The following is a 20,675-nucleotide window of genomic DNA, read 5'->3' on the forward strand; positions in this document are numbered from 1 at the left end:
AGTAACTCCTCCAGAGTTGTTATGGGTCTCCTGGTGGCCTCCCTGTCTAGTCCCCTTCTTGCAAGGTCTCTCAGTTTTTGAGGATGACCTGCTCTGGGCAGATTTACAACTATGCCATATTCTTTCCATTTCTTGATGATTTACTTAACTGTACTCCAGGGGATATTCAATGACTTGGAAATATTCTTGTATCCATATTCTGATTTGTGGTTTCAAATAACCTTTTTGTGGAGTTGCATGGAGTGTTCCTTTGTCTTCATGGTGTAGTTTTTGCCTGGACACTGACTCACCAGCAGTTGGACCTTCCAGATACAGGTGTATTTTTATTGCTTCAATTTGAACACCTTGACTGCACATGGTGATCTCTATTTAACTAATTATGTGACTTCTAAAGCCAATTGGCTGCACCAGTGGTGATTTAGTCCGTCATATTAATACTTATGCATTCAATTATTTTGTATTTTATATTTGTCATTTATGTACATCACTTTCTAGAGATCTGTTTTCACTTTGACATGAAGGAGTCTTTTTCTGTTGATCAGTGTCAAAAAAGCCAAATTAAATCCAGTGTAATTCAATGTTTTAAAACAATAAAACATGAAAACTTCCAAGGGGGGGATGAATACTTTTTATAGACACTGTAAACAAATAAGTGAGAGGATTTCTGAGGGGAAAAGAGAGAGATCATATCTAACTTCAGGCAGGTTGCCAGTGTCCTATACCTGCAAAACCTAGGCCAATGTTAAATTCCACTATACTGGCACAAGAGTTTTTGGAAATCCAGAGTAACACACACAAAATGCTTGAGGAACTCAGCAAGTGAGGCTGCATCTGGATGAAGAGTCTCGACTGTTCATTCCTCTCCATAGATGCTGCCTGAGCTGCTGAGTTCCTCCAGTATTTTTTTGGATTATTCCAATAAATTCCAATCTTGCTACATTAATCAACCACAAGAGGACGGTGGCACTTTGAGAAGATCTGACTGAATTGCTTCCAGTGAACACTAGATGGCACCAAATCACCTTTTCTTCCCATTTTTGTCAAGCTTGAGTTAAATTTAATTTGCTCTCTGGATCCCTGTTCATCTCCGGAGTTCCCATTGATCTATGATTTGCGAAAAAAAAACCTGCAAAATGCAATATAAGTGTAGATGGTTCACAATTTCATGTTTGAAAACGATCCTAAGGATGAGGAAGACAGCCTGCTTTGATTTCTTTTCTATTGCACAGCAAATATCTGTGAAAAGTGGTGAAACATTTTCAATTTCAGACCTTCATTGCCAACAGTCTCAGGGCTATCAATAGTAATTATACTGAAAGAACAATTCCCGTTGGAATAGAAGTTTTGTTTAAAACAAAACCTTAAAACAACTTTAAATATATATTTTGTAAATGTTGCTTGATAGTCAAGGTCTATCCATTTTGGGAAATAAGTGAACAAGGAAAGGTGAGCTAGTTCAGTAACGGGAGTGTGGAGTAGGAGGTCATACTGTGTCACTGGAGAAATATGCTCAACTTGTGTCAGCTGTCATACTGGGCATTAGTCCCAAATAAATAATATTTGACTCTCATTCTTAAACAGCCAATCTAAAGGTACCTCTGAGCAAGATTCTCATCAGAGGGTCAGAAAGGGGACATATTAATTCAGATGCCCTTGAACCAGAGGATCTAGTCAATCAATCTGCATTATGATCAGCTGATGGCTCTTCAGATGGTGGATTTATTAAATCCTGAAAAAAAGAACGTGAATCTTGTAATGAGCTTTTCAGGGCTGGAGAGCAGTGGGCCCTGAGTTTTTCAGAATTGGTTAATTAGAAACATAGAAAGCCTACTGCACATTACATTGTTGTTTAACAAGAGTTGGTCATTGTAGAGAGTTCCTGGTGGTTTTCTTGAGCAACTCACTCTTTGTGATACAGTCTCCTGGTGCATTCTGTTTAAACTTGTTAAGTTTATGTTGGTAGGCTCAGGAATTTCATGTTACTGATATTATTTAAGTGGACGCCTGATTAGAGCTAATCGCCAGGTCCTAGTTTTGAGAACGTTACTTCTCGTAATGTCATTTGGCCGAGCCACTGGTGTTCTTCTGGAAATATTATAAATAAACTCTCACCACCATCTCTACATCAGAGTCTGTCTTCCTCCCCATGTGGGTTCCAATACTGCCAGTGCAAATCTTGACAGAGAGTCATGAGAGTGTGGAAAGAGCTGCCAGTGTGAATGGTGCATGCGACTTCGATTTCAACCTTTAAGAGAAGTTTGGATAGTTACATGGACGATAGGGGTATGGAGAGCTAAGGTCCCGGTGCAGGTCGATGGAAGTAGGCAGTTTAACTGGTTCAGCACAGACTAGATGGGCAGAAGGGCCTGTTTCTGTGCTGAACTTTTTTATGACTCTATGACTCTGCTCTGAATTTATATCCATTAACTTCAAAGTTATGACTAACTTTAAAGCATTCTTCAGGGTTAGCCTTTACACAGAATTACAGAAATGTTACATTATGGAAGGAGCCCTTTAAGCCCACAATGGATCTATGCAAAAGGAATCCAGCGGATCTCATTACCCTGTCCTTTGACCATACCTATGCAAGTTCTTCTTTTCATGCACTTATCCAGTTTACTCTGAATGCCGTGATCAAATCTGCACTACTTCCTCAAGCAGTTTGTTTCAGGCCATTTCTACTCAACTAAAAATAGTCTTCACATCATTAGTGGTAGCTGTGCGACCATGCGATTTGAGTATGATGTTCTCCTAAAGGGTCGCTGTGGATTCCCTGGATGGAGAACTCCTGTACTTGACTTGGTTCAATGTGTGAAACTTGCGCATGTTTCATGACAGAACAGGGTCAGGGCCCAGTTGCATTGGATGCAAGATGACAAGGGGCATTTCATTGCTGCAGCCTTCCTCCACCTTCACTGCCACTGAGATGTGTGATCTCCTTTCACCGGTTCCACTGTTGAGGTCTTGGTTGGATCACTTTTGGTCTGGAATCTCCCATTTGACTTTACCACCATGGCTGACCAGAAGCTAAATGCCACATGGCTAAACTCCAGACTGCATCCCTCTAGGGATCTCAGGAATTCATAAGCCTCTCCGTTGCAACAAGATGACCATCCTCATCACTGTTGTCTTGATTCTTTTATCAAGGAGAACAGTTCCCTTCCATCTACTCCTTCACCACTTCTCATCAACTAGAAGAACAGTATAACAGAAGACTTTTATTCCTGGCATCATTTCTGTTAGGACATATTCTGAAATGATAATATATAGCAAATATTAATTTTAGCAGCAGCCTGTCTCCAGACCTGAAAATAGATTGCAGATTGAATTTAAAATGCAACTCTGAACAATAGCCTTCTATTTGACTGAAGAAGCTTACATATGCATGAATGCAGTTTGGAGTTGATGGGAATTAACATTCATTTTGGGTGTCTGGAGTGTGGGTGCAAAAAAGGAGATGTTGAAAACTATATGTAATTCAAAGGAAGCATTGTAGGTGCATTGTAAATATAGAATTTCCCGCTGTAACCTTTCATCTTTAGCATATAACGATGACATGTAATATTGGGTCAAGCAGGCTTTTTTCTCCAAGAGTGTCTTAATATGATGTCTGTTGCTCGTTTTTGTTGAATAAAACACTTCTATATCCACCAGCTTAAGTGTTTTTCTGGCAGCCTTGATCACATAACAACAATTTCTATCTCCTGTCATAACTTTGTACCTCTTTAATCAGCAAGCTTAAAACCCACTTTTCTCCAATTTCTCCCATTTTCCTTCGGCTCCAGCCACCGGAGTTCAGTATTATGTTTCTGTCCAGTCTTCCCCACGAATGTCACTGACAGAAATAACCCACGGTCACCACTGACTGAAATAATCCACGGACATCACTGACTGAAATCGCTACTGCAGCTGGACTGACAAGGCAGCAGCACTACCTGCTGCACCATTGTGCTCTCCCTGTTTCTCTCTCCAAAGGTGCTGCTTGATTCCCAGAATATCTCCAGAATTTCCTGTTTTATTTTAAATGGAAATGCGGCACTGTTTGTGGGTTAATAAAACTCGAGACAGATAGGTCGGGCTGACCAGCTCATTCCCCGACGATATCTTTCTGAAAAGCCTATGTCTGACACAGCTCTGGGCTTTGTTCTCTCTTATACCTCCTTTGAACAACAATGCTCCGTTTCCCTTTGAGAATGAAATTTCACCTCTGAGGCTCAGTAACTGTACATCATGAAATTGCCCACTGGTTGACCCTTCCCGAAACCCATCCCCTGAAAAGAATAGTACAGTGAGCATTTTTGAATGATTCCAGTGGTGCTGTGTTTACCTTCTGATTCCCAGCGTCAATGGCCAAAGCAAATTTCAATGTTGAAGCTGTCCAAATATAGCGGGGGGGGGGGGGATAATGCATTCCAGTGTGCCGCAATGAGTCAACCAGTTCACACCATTAACGATTCCTCGGGTTGGACAGCCACATGAACAGGGCTGTTTCTGAATTAGTTTTCAACAGCGCTGCTGAAGGCAAACATTGGGTTTCAAATTCTCCACCCTTCGTTAATCCTCTCACCGGCTTGTTTATAATTATGCACGAAGTGTTGCTGTGAGCACACATTCGGTTCCAAAGTCTTCTCAGTGTTACAAAGGAACGGAATAGTTGCATCACAGAAGATGACACCTAGCCCCTCTCATCCATTTTCTCAACTTTTTTTTCCTTTCAACGACTTATCCAGTTAAAAGGAGACTCTTAACTCTTCCTCCAGTACCAACTACTTGCATTTGTGTGTCACACGCAAAATGCTGGAGGAACTCAGCAGGTCAGGCAGTATCTACGGAAATAAGTAAACAGCTGATGCTTCGGGCTGGGAACCTTCATCAGGACTGGAAAGGATGGGGGAAGTCACCAGAATTAAAAGGTAGGGAGAGGGGAAAAGAGGACAAGCTAGAAGGCGACAGTGAAGAGGTGGGTGGGAAAATGGTGGAGAGGAAGGAATCTGATAGAATGAGAAGAAGGAGGGCACCAGGGGGAGGAGATAAGCAGGTGAGGGGAAGAGGTAAGAGACCAGAGTGGAGAATAGAAGAGTGAAGGGGGACGGGAAAATGCTGGAAAGCGAAATCGATTTTCATGCCATCAGGTTGGAGGCTACCTACATGGAAGATGAGGTGTTTCTCCTCCATCCTGAGAGTGGCTTCATTGTGGCAAAAAGGTAGGTCATGAAGCCACACAGTTCTTTTCCATGGATGCTGCCTGACCTGCTGGGTTCTTCCAGCATTTCATGTGTGTTGCTCAAGAATTCCAGCATCTGCAGAATCTCTTGTGTTAATAGTACTTGCATTTTAAGCAGGTTTTCCCCCATGTTACCTTTGGCTCATCTGCCATTCATCTTCATTCTATGTCCCCCAAGTTCTTGACTCTTTCTAGAGTGGGAACAGTTCTTTTACTGTTCTGTCCCTACCCCTCATAATATGCTATCGCAACCTCCCGTCTTCCAAGGAGCATATAACCCAACTTCCTCAGTCCATCCATGTAAATGTCATCCATCCTTCCCAAATTTGTTTTCAGAAATATCTCCCTAATGCTTTGGCAATACTTTTGTTGTAACCAAACCAGTGTTTTATAGAAGTTCCTTATGACTTCCTTGTTCTTGTACCTTGAGTATGTCAACAAGGACACTTGCACATTTCTACAGATTTACTGTGGAGAGCATTCTAACTGGCTGCATCACTGTCAGTATTGGTGGGGGGGGGCATGAACGCACAGGATCGAAATAAGCGGCAGAACATTATAAACTCAGTTAGCCCCATCATGGGCACTAGCCTTCCCTACATCCTGAACACCTTCAAGGAGCGATGCCTCAAAAAGGCGGCGTCCATCATTAAGGACCCCCGTTACCCAGGTCATGCCCTCTTTTTATTTCGTTACCCAGGTCATGCCCTCTTTTTATTTACTTTATTTATGTGGAACTAACCATTCCGGCCTTTCAAGCCAGGCCGCCCAGTAACCCCCGGTTTAACCCTAACCTAATCACAGAAAAATTTACATTGACTAATTAGTTTACCAACAGTCCTGTGTAGTCGGCAAAGTTATAGATGTCGTTTATGCTGTGCCTAGCCACATGATCGTGAGTTGAGAGGGATATAGAGCAATGGGCTAATGCTAGCATCCTTGAGGTGTGCCAGTGTTGACTGTCAATGAGGAGAAGATATTATTTCCAATTCGCAAACCCTGCCAGAGCTAACAAGCATCTGATTCCATCTCCAACTTCAATCAGAATTGTATTTTAACCCTTAAAATAGTCTTCCGTAAGTTGTACCTGGACAGATGGCTGGGGTCAAGCCCTATGTCAACTAGAGGAACTGATGATGGATTGAGATATCTGCATCATTGGGGCAGAGGCTTGAGGGAGGGAAGTAATGGGACGTCGGTGGGTTTGGCCCCACGTCAGGTTAAAGCTCAGTCGTCTATGGAATGCCCCAAATGGTAGACATCTCAGGAAAAGATGGAAAGTTGAATTACTGTGAATGGCATAATTTGATGCGGATGCTGAGGAACTGTTTACCCTCTCAACCCCAGATCCATTAATGTCAATAGAGGTTGCCCGTCTCCATTCCTCCTGTAATCCACAACCAGCTCCCTTGTTTTTGCGACATTGAGGGAGAGGTTGTTATCTTGACACCACTGTGTTAGAGAGATGATTTCTTCCCTGTAGGCCACCTTGTTATTGTTTGAGATAAGGCCAATCAATGTAGTGTCATCAGCAAATTTAATTAGCGGGTTGGAGCTGTGGGTGGTGATACAGTCATGGGTATACAAGGAGTAAAGGATGGGACTCAGTACGCAGCCCTGAGGGGCTCCTGTGTTGAGAGTCAGAGGGTTGGAGGTGAGGGAGCCCACTCTTACAACCTGCTGGCAATCTGACAGGAAGTCCAGGATCCAGTTGCATAAGGCAGGGTCAAGGCCGAGGTCTCTGAGCTTCTTGTCGAGCCTGGATGGAACTATGGTGTTGAATGCTGAACTGCAGTACAGGAACAGCATTCTCACATAAGCATTCTTCTTCTCCTGATGTGTAAGGACAGTATGTAGCGCAGTGGCTATTGTATTTGGTTGTGGGTCAAACGGTTGTGTCAGTAGGCGAATTGTAGGGCATCCATTTTGGGCGGTAGCAAGCTGCAGATGTACCAGCATGTGCAACAGTGTACCGGCGTGCGACTGCTGTCACATTCAAACAGCGATTTGGAGCCACAGGTGAGAACAGACGGCCCAGTGAAGATCAAAGGTGAGAGGGCTGCCCTGGAATGGACAGGACAAGCTGGTTCACCAAAGGTGCTACCTCTTCTGGGACACCCCACACCCCACACTTCAATAATAAATTTACTTTGAACTTCAGTGTGATTCTTCTATAGATGATTAGTCTATTGCCCATCTCAAATTTTAAGGTTAATACTTTGTAAGGATACTAAATGGCCGCTGACACTTGTGGAAGCATATTCTAAGGGTTGGACACCTTCCAGCAAGGAAAGGCGATACCTCAAAAGGGTGGCATCCGTCATTAAGGACCCCCATCACCTACGACATGTCCTCTTCTCATTGCGACCATTAGAGAGGAGGTACAGGAGCCTGAAGACACACACTCAATGACTGAGGAACTACTTCCTCCCTTTCATCATCATATTGCTGAATGAACAATGAACCAACACATGAACCCTACCTCACTATTTTTTGGCTCTCTTTTTGCATTCCTTACAGTTTATTTTATATATTGCACTGTAAAGATGCTGCAAAACAACTGATTTAACAACACATGACAGTAATATTAAACCTGATTCTGATTCTGAGGAAAGGAGGTAAGCAGAAGAACCAGTAATGTGACAAGTAGAAAAATCTTTCTTACACGGTTAAGTGATTAGAGTCTGGAATAAATAACAGGCGTCATGGTGGAGGCAGATAAAAGTTCGAAGTTCGAAGAAATCGTTATTATCAGAGTACATACATGTCACTACATACAAACCTGAGATTTTTTTTCCCTGTGAGCATATTTAGAAAATCTATAGAACAGTAACTGTAAACAGGACCAATAAACAACAAACTTTGTAAATGCAAATATAAATAAATAGCAGTAAATAACGAGTATGAACTAACATGAAATGAAAGAGCACGAAATAACAATATAAAGAATCTTTAAAGTGAGACCATTGGTTATAGAAATAAAATTGTAGTATTTAAGACAAAGCTGGAAGCAGAGGGTAAGAATTTTCAGAGCTATAGAACATAAATTGTGCAATACTATCACAGTTTGGATCTTCAGCATTCAATCCATGCGTACTCTGTAAGGAATCTGTACAGTCTTTCTGTGGAATGTGTCAGTTTTCTCTGGGTGCTCCAGTTTCCTCTCACAGTCCAAAGATGTACCAGTTAGTAGGTTAACTAGTCATTGTAAATTGTCCTGTGATTAGGTTAGGTTTAAACTGGGAGTTGTTGGGCAGTGCAGCTCAAAGGGCTGGAAGTTCCTATTCCACACTCTGTCTCTAAATAAATAAATATTTAAAAAAAATAGTTGAATGGTCTTCCTCCATACTGAACCACTCACTCTGAGATTCTGTAAACAGCTTGTTTAATTGGAGATTTGCATACAATTTGATTTCTCTCACAAGCTCCCACATTCTAATTTGCATCATCTTGTTCACTTAGGAAAACCAGATCAAAGCACTTGCTAATTAAATGGACAAGGGCTGCTCTCTTGGCTTAGTGGGGGATAACCAACTTGTCTCAGGCAGCAAGTCAGAGGCTTTTAGTTCCTCTCCAGACAAAAACATACAAGAAGGAAAAGAAAGACTTTAAAAACTACATTCTTTCATGACCTCAGGTCAGCATGCAACTCATCAGCGTCAATCAAATACTTTTGACTTGTAATTATTGTTCTAATATAAAAACCACAAATGCCATTTGCCTTCTTCTCATTGCTACCATTAAGGAGGAGGTACAGGAGCCTGAGGACACACACTCAGCATTTCAGGAACAGCTTCTTCTCCTCTGTCGTCAGATTTCTGAATAGATAGCGAAGTCATGAACACTACCTCAATATTTTTCCTCTCTTTTTGCTCTACTTATATATACACGCACAGTGCTGTGCAAGATGCGTAGGGACCCCCAACTATATAGACTGCCTTATATCTTTGCACAGTACTGTATTTGACAACGTGGAGCGGACAGAAGTTTGCAAATCTGACAGGAGCAATGGATGTTGGGAATGGCGAGGGTGGAGCACTGTGGGAGGGGTGTGGGACAGGTGGAAGAGAAGGGGTGCCAGGGCGGGGCTGAGGGTGCAAATGCAGAAGCAACAGGATAGGTTATTTGATTCCAAACAATATTTTATTGATCAACGCGCACAAAATGCCAGAGGAACTCAGCAGACCAGGCAGCATCTATAGAAAAGAGTAAACAGTCGACATTTCCGGCCGAGACCCTTCATCAGGATCCCTCTCTCTGGCCCCCTTCCCACTCTCAGTCTGCAACAGAGATCCATATCAGAATCAGGTTTATCATCGCTCACATATGTCATGAAATTTGTTTTTTTTTGCGGCAGCAGCAGTACGGTGCAAAACAAAATTCGAATGCATATGCAAATATTCTCTAAAATGAAGGTACTTTCAAAACTATAGGAATGAAAAGTTCTAAATATTAAAAAATACTAAAAGGAGCAGTAAACAGTAAAAACCTGCATCAAATCAATATTTGGTGTGGCCACTTTTTGCCTTTAAAACTGCATCAATTCTTAGGTACACTGTCATGCAGTTTTAGAAGAAAATCAGCTGCTGGTTGCTCCAAGGTGTTTGGAGAACTTGTCACAGTTCTCCTGCAGACTTTGGCTGTCTCGCATAGTTCTGACTCTCCAGGTAATCCCAGACAGTCTTGATGATGTCAAGATCAGGGCTCTGTGGCGGCCATACCATCTAAAACCATATGAGAAATCTAGACTGCTTAAACTTGTACATTTTCACAGTATCTAGATACATATGACAAAAATAAACCAATCCAGTTCCAATTCTGATACTATCTTCTCTTCAACTAATGCACCCACCCTTTGTTGTCCAATAATATTCACACTACTCCTTTCAATTAATATTAGCATCTTCCTCCCCAATTTATGCCAGTCTCTCCATGCACAATTATAGCTCAGCCATTTTTGCTCTTCCTCCTCATAGTTATTGGTTGTTTTTCCTTAAATCTTTGGCCAAATACTATAGATTAGATGATCTCTTCTCTCTGCAGTACTCCCTCAAATTTTCTATCCATGTCTTGTAGTTGCTGGTCAATTAGGTTTGTACATCTGGGTATATCTTTTACTGTGAGGATGCAGGGAAATTGCTTTCTGCTTTTATTACACTTCCCCTTTATCCAGTCCTCGCATTAGCGGTTAATGTCCCTAACTCACTTTGAACTTCGTCTGAACTCAATTTAAACAATAGCTTTTCCAGTATCTGCCTTTTTTTCTGACCCCCCAGCAGAGTCTGTGCAGAAGAATGAAAATATCCAAATTCTGCTCGTGAGAGGTGCAGCAGGAATAAAATGATGACTTAAACCAGGGGTCCACAGTCGCCTTTTAGTATTGGTCCATGGTATAAAAAAAACGTTGAGAGCCCCTGGTTTAAACAAATTAGTAGGAGGAAAGGAAAGTAGCTACAAAGAAGGCACGGCAGCAGCTACATTTCATTAGGGAGATTTGTTATGTCACCAAGGACACGTGCATGTTTCTACAAATGTACCGTGGAGAGTATACTCCCTGGCTGCGTCACGGACTGGTATGGAGGCGGGGGTGGCTGCTGAACAGGACTGAAATAAGCTGCAGAGAGTTGTAAATTTTACCAGCCCCATCATGGGCTCGAGTCTCCATAGTATCCAAGACATCTTCAAGGAGAGGTGACCCAAGGAGGAGACATACATCACTATGGACCCCCATCACACAGGTCATGCATTGTCCTCATTGTTACCATCAGGAAGGAGGTACAGAAGCCTGAAGACACACATTCAACGATTCAGAAGCAGCTTCTTCCCCTCTGCCATCCGATTCCCGAATGGACATTGAATCCGTGAGCACTACCTCACTACTTTTTTATTTCTATTTTTGCACCATTTATTTAATAAATATAAACTTACTGTAATTGGCATTTTTTCCATGATCATGTACAACAATGCACTGCTGCAGCAAAACAACAAATTCCATGACATGCAATATGCCAGTGAGTTTCTGATCTTGAGCTTATCCTTACATTGTCAGCTTGGAGTATTCGATATACAGATATATGGAAAAATTAGGGGGATATGTGGCAGATAAATTTACACAGGGTAGTACAAAATTATAAACAGGTTTTATATGAAATAATAGAAACAAAATGGTTAGTTTGGAAAGAGGTTCAGGATTCAAAGAATGGGATATTATGTGCAGAAATCTTTGATGCCGGTAGCATGTTGGAAAACACAATGGATCTTTTGTTTTATTAAGAATACAAATTATAAAAGCAAGGAAGTTATTTTGAATCTTAAAATATCACTGACTTCAGCTGACTTTGGACACCATGCCTCATTAAAGGTGTCAAGTACTTGGAGAGGGTCCAGTGTTTTATCAGAAAACTGGAAGATTATTCCTTAATTGGTTGCCAATGGTGATTACAGGTAATGTTGCTCAAATTTTAACCAACGTTGAATGGCATGGCATCTCCAACACTGAATGGAGTGGCATCTCCCAGAGCTGGACATCTCCAATGATGAATGGTGTGGCATCTGCCAGAGGTGGATATCTCCAAATGGCGGACGTCTTGGGGTTAGGTGTTGTGGAGAGTACAAATTTTCCCAGGCTTAGAGTTACAAGGGGAGGGGTGGATTTCAGGGCTTTTGCAGAACAGAAACAGATGTACAAAGGAGGCCACAGTAAGGCATTACATCAAATCAGCAACTCGTTAAGAGTTTGGCTCTATTCCTCTTTAGCACATCCTCCCCATCTCCCTCTGTCTCCAGAAATGAAAACAGACCAGCTGAAAATAAACTGACCCAGGTTCAGTCCCCACTGCTGTCTGTAAGGAGATTGTATGTTCTCCTGTGACCACATCTGTTTCCTTCGGGTGGTCTGGTTTTCTCCCATATACCAAAGACGTACTGATTAGTTGGTTAATACGTCGTGTGGGTGTAATTGGGTGATGTTACCATGCGGTCTCTCTCTCTCCCCCTCTATCTTTCTCTCTCTCGATGTGTGTGTATATATATATTTGATGGCCAATATATTTATCTTGGCCATCAAACAATAGACCACCATTTCTTGGTCTGTGTACAGCACCTTCTGCCTTCATATAGACTGGGTAAAGGGATGAGCCACAAGCCCTACCGCCCTCTTTCTGTCTACATCTATCTCCATCACAGTCACCCATAGTCTACATCCTACCTCAAACATCTCCAACCCTTTCACTTCATTATGAGTTGAACCTTGTTTGATTTTTAACTTTTCTATTTCCTATAACTGACTGAAATGTTTCTCGTTCCATTGGTACAGCCTGATCTGATGAGTATGCCTAGTAATTTTGATTTTCATCCCATTGTACTGCGATTTTGAGTTATTTGTACCAAACCTCTTGTACTTGCCGTTGTTTAAAGTTCAAGTGCGATGTGACGTACATTCCAGTGACATTGGACTAAGACTGAGCAAACAACAAGTTGACATCTCTCATTTTATGCTTTGTATATCTATCCCTTGTTCATGACTCGCCCATCACTGGTGGAAAATTTCAACATCTCAAAGTCCAAAGTTCAAAGTAAACTTATTATCAAAGTACATATATGTCACCATATATAACCCTGAGGTTCAGTTTCTTGCGGGCGTTCTCAATAAATCCAATAACCATAATAGAATCAATGAAAGACCATACCGTGAGCAAAAGACAACAAACTCTGCAATACAAAAGGAAAGAAAATAATAATAATAATAATAATAAATAAGCAATCAATATTGAGAATATGAGATCAAGATTCCTTGAAAGTGAGTCCATATGTTGTTGAAAAAGTTCAGTGATGGGGCAAGTGAAATTGAGTGAGGTTATCCCCTTTAGTTCGAGAGCCTGATGGATGAGGGATCATACCTGTTCCTGAACATGGTGGCATGAGTCCTAAGGCTCCTGCACCTCCTTCCTGATGGCAGAAGCGAGAAGAGAGCATGTCCTGTACGGTGGGAGTCTCTGATGGTGGATGCTGCTTTCTTGTGACAACGCTTTGTGTAGATGTGCTCAATGGTGGGGAGGGTTTTACCTGTGCTGTATTGGGCTGTATCCATTATATTTTGTAGGATGTTTGTAGGATTCACCTTGTCAAAGCCCCTTAGGATCTTATATGTTTGAATAAGGTCACCCTTCACTCCAAAGAATACAAACCCAAACTCTCTAGCCTTACTTAATAGGGTAACACTGTCATCCGAGGAATTAGCTTGGTAGTTTTTTTTGGACTGCGACCAATGCTAACGTACCTTCTTTAAGGTTAAGGCACCAGAACGGTGCACAGTATTCTAGGTGTGGCCTCAGCAACACTCTGTACAATCGTAACAAAACCTCCTGATCCTTAAACTCCAACCCTTTGTAATAAAGATAAACATGCCATTTATTTTCCTGACTAGTCGTTGGACCTGCCGGATAACTTTGTGTAGTTCTTACACTAGAACACTTAGATCCCACTGAACCTTAATAATTGTCAGTCCCTCTCCATTTAGGTTAGACTGCATTAAAGCAGTTCTGGCCCCTATATCCCAGAAAGGATATGCTAGGATTGGAGAGGATGCAGAGGAGCTTCATGAAAACTATCCCGGGGGTTTAACGGTTAATGTATAGGCAGTGTTTGATGGTTCTGGGCCAGTAGTCACTGGAGTTTTAAAGAATGAAGAGGTATTTTATTGAAACATACTGAATATTGAAAGGCCTAGATAGAGTGGACATGGAAAGAATGTTGCCTGCAGTGTGGAAATCTACGACCAAAGTGCACAGCCTCAGAATAGAAGGACTTACCTTTAGAACAGAGAGTAGAAGGAATTTCTGTAGTCAGGGATGAACCTGTAGAATTTTGCCACAGATAGCTGCAGAGGCTAAGTCTTTGGGTACATTTAAAGCAAAGGTTAATAGGTTCTTGATTAGTAAGAGTGTCAAAGGTTACAAGTAGAAGGCTGGAGAACAGGGGTGAGAGGGATAATAACACATCATGATGGGAGCATGGGACAAATAGCCCAATTCTGCTCCTATATCTCATGGTCTTATTTAGATAATAATCCATCTTTTGATTCCTCTTAACAAACTGCATGACTTCACACCTCCCCATGTAGAAGTCTAGGTTTTTGCAAAATCTATATCTCATGCCCTTCTGCCTATTTTCATATCATTGGAAACTTTTATTTCATTTTCTCCTCTGGGTCATCAGTGTAAATAGTAAACTATTGAGGGCCAACAGGAAATCCCTGGGGTACTCGGAACCAGAATCAGAATTCAGTTTAACATCTCTGGCATATGTCGTGAAAATTGTTGTTTGCAGTAGCAGTACAATGCAATGCATAATAACAAAAACTGTAGATGACAGTAAATATATATATATATATATACTGTATACATATATCTCTAAAAAGTGAAATTAAATATGTAGTGCAAAAAGAGAAAGAAAAGTAGGGTTCAATGTCCATTCAGAAATCAGATAGCAGAGGAGAAGAAGCTGTTCCTGAATCATTGAGTGTGTGTCTTCAGACTCCTGTACCTCCTTCCTGATGGCAGCAATGAGACAAAGGCATGACCTTGGGGATCCTTAATGATGGGTGCTGCCTTTTTGAGGGATCGCTCCTTGAAGGTGTCCTGGATACTCTGGAGGCTAGTGCCCGTGATGAAGCTGAGTTTATAACTCTCTGCAGCTTATTTTGATCCTGTGCAGTGCACCACAACACCTCATACCAGATGGTGATGCAGCCAGTTAAAATGCTCTCCATGGTATATCTGTAAAAATTTGCAAGTGTCTTTGTTGACTTACAAAATCTTTCTTCAAACTCCTTTCGAAATATAGTCACTGCCATGCCTTCTTTGTAATTGTATCAACATGTTAGGCCCAGGACAGATCCTCAGAGACGTTGACAACTAGCTCCCTCCCTCCAGCCTGAAAAGGACTCATTTATTGTGAACAAGAGAAAATCTGCAGATGTTGGACATCCAAGCAACACACACAAAATGCTGGAGGAACTCAGCAGGTCAGGCAGCATCTATGGAAAAGAGTGAACTGTCAACATTTCAGGGTGAAACCCTTCGGCAGGACACTTTATTATAACTCTGCCTTCTATGTGGTAATCAATTTTAAGTCCATGCTAACACACTTCCTTTGTTACCTTGGGCTCTAGCCACTTATAGGCATCTTGTCAAATGTCTTTTGGGAATCTAAATACTATCTATTATAGGTTCCCCCTCAATCCACACTTCTTGTCACATCCTTATCTCATAACTCCTCATCACAAAACTGCTTCACCTTCAGTACTGCTCTGTATCTATCAATCTCAAATACGCAAAATTTCCCATAATATATTGTATATTTCATTCATAATGTTCATGAATCTGTCCTGGGCCCAGCATGTAAATGCAATTGTGATAAAAGCATGGCAACAACTCTGCTTCTTTAGGAGTCTGTGGAGATTTGGTATGACATCTAAAACTTTGACAAACTTCTATATATATGTAGTGGAAAGTATATTGACTGGCTGTATTACGACCTGGTATGGAAACACCAATGCCATTGAACTGAAAATTTGACAAAAGGCAGTAGATTCACCCCAACATTACAGGTAAAACCTTTTCAACGACTGAGTCCGTCTACATGAAACATTTTCGCATGAAAGCAGCATCCATCATCAATTTATTTATGTCTACATTTGCACTATTATTTGTCATCTGAACTCTGGTTAAACTTTCATTGATCCTATTTTAGTTACTGTTCTATAGATTTGCTGAATATGCTCACAGGAGAATGGATCTCAGGGCTGTATATGGTGACATATATGTACTTTTGTGGCGATCCACTTTCTACACAAGCGAACCGGCTCACAAAATAGCCCGCGCGTGGGGAGAGACTTTTGTAATGCACCTCTGACATCATTTCCACCTGGAGAGGGCTGGAAGGCACCTGCCAGTGCCGCGAAGTTTGAATAAACAAGTCTCGAGTGTGATTTACAGACTGCGTGTCGTTATTACTAGCTCTGTGTGTAGCACATCGCTACACTTTAATAATAACATTTATTTTGAACTTTAATATTTGTAAAGATCCATTTCAGCACATCAGTCAGTTGTACATTGCTAAAACAAGCCACTGTTTCTCTGTATTCCATGTGTAGCTCCGATATCAATCACAATGAAAACTATTGGACATAGGCCAGACAGGAGAATGAATGGAGATTTGATAGAGGTATACAAAATTATGAGGGGTATAGATAGAGTAAATGAAAGCAGGCTTTTTCCACTGAGGTTGGGTGAAACTACAACTAGAGGTCGAGTTTTCAGGGTTAAAGATGAACTACTTAAGGGAAAACTGAGAAAAACTTCTTCACTCAGAGGATAGTGCGAGTGTGGAACAAGCTGTCAGTGGAAGTGGTGGATTTCAACATTTAATTCTCTTAAATTTTATGAGAAGTTTGGATAAGTACATGGGCAGGAGGGGTATGGAGCACTGTAATCCAGGTGTGGGTTAATAGGACTAAGCAAAATAACAGTTCAGTGTAGAATTGGATGGGCCAAAAGTTTTGCTTCTGTGCTGTAGTACTCCATGACTCTACCAATCGTCAGAAATCTCTTTGTGCTTCCCTGGAGATGACAATCCAACCACTGAACATCAGGGCATTGTACTGCAAACATCCACTGACCTCTTTTCCTTCCCCTGACCCCCACCTGTTCACCCACACACTCCAGCCTTTCCTTCTGTGACCTTCCCCCACACACTCCTGCTTTTCCTTTGGTGATCTTCCCCCACACACTCCAGCCTTTCCTTCTGTGACCTTCCCCCACACAATCCAGCCTTTCCTTTGGTGATCTTCCCCCACACAATCCAGCCTTTCATCGGGTGATCTTCCCCCACACACTCCAGCCTTTGCTTCAGTGATCTTCCCCCACACAATCCAGCCTTTGCTTCAGTGATCTATCCCCCCACACACTCCAGCCTTTCATCGGGTGATCTTCCCCCACACACTCCAGCCTTTCATCAGGTGATCTTCCCCCACACACTCCAGCCTTTGCTTCAGTGATCTTCCCCCACACACTCCAGCCTTTGCTTCAGTGATCTTCCCCCACACACTCCAGCCTTTGCTTCAGTGATCTTCCCCCACACACTCCAGCCTTTCCTTTGGTGATCTTCCCCCACACACTCCAGCCTTTCATCGGGTGATCTTCCCCCACACACTCCAGCCTTTCATCGGGTGATCTTCCCCCACACACTCCAGCCTTTCATCGGGTGATCTTCCCCCACACAATCCAGCCTTTCATCGGGTGATCTTCCCCCACACACTCCAGCCTTTCATCGGGTGATCTTCCCCCACACACTCCAGCCTTTCATCGGGTGATCTTCCCCCACACACTCCAGCCTTTCATCGGGTGATCTTCCCCCACACACTCCAGCCTTTCATCGGGTGATCTTCCCCCACACACTCCAGCCTTTCATCGGGTGATCTTCCCCCACACAATCCAGCCTTTCATCGGGTGATCTTCCCCCACACACTCCAGCCTTTCATCGGGTGATCTTCCCCCACACACTCCAGCCTTTCATCGGGTGATCTTCCCCCACACACTCCAGCCTTTGCTTCAGTGATCTTCCCCCACACAATCCAGCCTTTCCTTTGGTGATCTTCCCCCACACACTCCAGCCTTTCATCGGGTGATCTTCCCCCACACAATCCAGCCTTTCATCGGGTGATCTTCCCTCACACACTCCAGCCTTTCATCGGGTGATCTTCCCCCACACACTCCAGCCTTTCATCGGGTGATCTTCCCCCACACACTCCAGCCTTTCATCGGGTGATCTTCCCCCACACACTCCAGCCTTTCATCGGGTGATCTTCCCCCACACACTCCAGCCTTTCATCGGGTGATCTTCCCCCACACAATCCAGCCTTTCATCGGGTGATCTTCCCCCACACACTCCAGCCTTTCATCGGGTGATCTTCCCCCACACACTCCAGCCTTTCATCGGGTGATCTTCCCCCACACACTCCAGCCTTTGCTTCAGTGATCTTCCCCCACACAATCCAGCCTTTCCTTTGGTGATCTTCCCCCACACACTCCAGCCTTTCATCGGGTGATCTTCCCCCACACAATCCAGCCTTTCATCGGGTGATCTTCCCCCACACACTCCAGCCTTTCATCGGGTGATCTTCCCCCACACACTCCAGCCTTTCATCGGGTGATCTTCCCCCACACAATCCAGCCTTTCATCGGGTGATCTTCCCCCACACACTCCAGCCTTTCATCGGGTGATCTTCCCCCACACACTCCAGCCTTTCCTTTGGTGATCTTCCCCCACACACTCCAGCCTTTCATCGGGTGATCTTCCCCCACACACTCCAGCCTTTCATCGGGTGATCTTCCCCCACACACTCCAGCCTTTCCTTTGGTGATCTTCCCCCACACACTCCAGCCTTTCCTTTGGTGATCTTCCCCCACACACTCCAGCCTTTGCTTCAGTGATCTTCCCCCACACACTCCAGCCTTTCCTTTGGTGATCTTCCCCCACACACTCCAGCCTTTCATCGGGTGATCTTCCCCCACACAATCCAGCCTTTCCTTTGGTGATCTTCCCCCACACACTCCAGCCTTTGCTTCAGTGATCTTCCCCCACACACTCCAGCCTTTCATCGGGTGATCTTCCCCCACACACTCCAGCCTTTCATCGGGTGATCTTCCCCCACACACTCCAGCCTTTCCTTTGGTGATCTTCCCTCACACACTCCGGGTTTTCCTTCGTTGACCTTCCCGCCACAGACTCCAGGGGTTGTGATGTTCATGCTTAGCATTGCAGTGTCATCCAATCAGGATGGTGGAATTGGGAGAAGGTTCCAGAGACTGCTGGGTAGAGAGATTTTGTGACAGGCACCAGGGTAGGTTGAGATGAAGAGATGAGAACCGGCCATAGGATTTTTTCCAATGGGAATGCACGATTCAATGGAGTCCAAGAGGGGAAATCGTACCAGTAATCAGTAAATAGGAGTTGGTGCCGTACGTACACCAGACACAGCAGCTTTTGGAAGTATTACGCTCCAACCTGTGCACATTTCACTCTTTTAATGCTGATGGAACCTTCTGTTTTTTTTTCTTTTTTCTCTCCTTCAGTCACGGTTTGATTAAGTTAACATTCATAAATGTACTTCTTTTATAACTGTATGCAGTGTACAGCCTGTTGTTTCTTGCTGATGGATCATTGCATGGGGGCAGTAATTACATAATATTCACACAGATCGGGGTTCGGGTAGGCGTGACATCCCAGCCTCCTGGATTTGGTGGGACCAAGTCATATCGACCCCAGACATACAGAGTCTGTGAAAGGTGAGTTTCTCACCTCTGGGTCCAGTGGCCTTTAGCGACGTGCCAACCAGTCATGTCTCTGGAGGTGACCGGTAAAACAGTGTTTCATATAAAACAGCTACATTAAGATAAGTAGTGCAAAAAGAGAAATTTAAAAAATGGTAGTCAGGTAGTATTCATGGGTTCAATGTCCATTTGGATATTGGATGGCATTGGGGAAGAAGCTGTTCCTGAATCTCTGAGCGTGTGCCTTCAGGCTCCTGTAACTCGTTCCTGATGTTAACAGGAAGAAGAGGGCATGTCCTGGGTGGTGGGGGTACTTAATGATGGATGCCACCTTTCTGAAGGATCACTCCTTCAAGATGTCTTGGATACTATGGAGGCTAGGACCCACAAAGGAGCGGACTAATTTTACAACTCTCTGCAGCTTACTTTGATCCTGTGCAATAGCGCCCCCCCCCCGATACCAGACGGTGAGGCAGCCAGTTAGAAAACTCTCCAAGGTACAATCGTACAAGTTTTCGAGTACGTTAGGTGACAAACCAAATCTCCTCAAACTCCTGACAAAATTTAGCCACTGTCCTGCCTTCTTTATAGCTGCATCGATATGTTACTGTAAAATATCCCACGATTAGGAGAGCGCTAAGTCGGGGGATTGCCTGGTGGCATGGCTCAAAGGGCCAGAAGGGTTTACTGTGTGCTGTATCTCAGTAAAATAAAATAAAACTGATTTAGAATAGCAATGCTAGACCTTCGCTGTCTGCTTTCTATTACCAAGCAAGTGGCTCTAACCTTTTGCAGAAGCTTGTCAAAGGCCTAGCTAAATCCATCTAGCCTACACCAATTGCACCAATCCCAGCAAGGTCATTTTGGCCCCTTTTGCTCCTTAGTTTGGCCCATGTGGCAGTGAGAAGAGGGCATGACCTGGGTGTTGGGAGTCTCTGATGATGGATGCTGCTTTCCTGTGACAGCATTTCATGTAGATGTGTCCAATGGTTGGGAGGGCTTTACCCAGATGGACTGGGCCATATCCACTACTTTTTTTTGTAGGATTTTCCCATCAAGGACATTGATGTTCCCATACCAGGCTGTGATGCAGTCCATGAGCAGTACTCTGTCAAAGC

Source organism: Mobula hypostoma, chromosome 26, assembly GCF_963921235.1.
Source record: "Mobula hypostoma chromosome 26, sMobHyp1.1, whole genome shotgun sequence".
NCBI lineage: Eukaryota > Metazoa > Chordata > Chondrichthyes > Myliobatiformes > Myliobatidae > Mobula > Mobula hypostoma.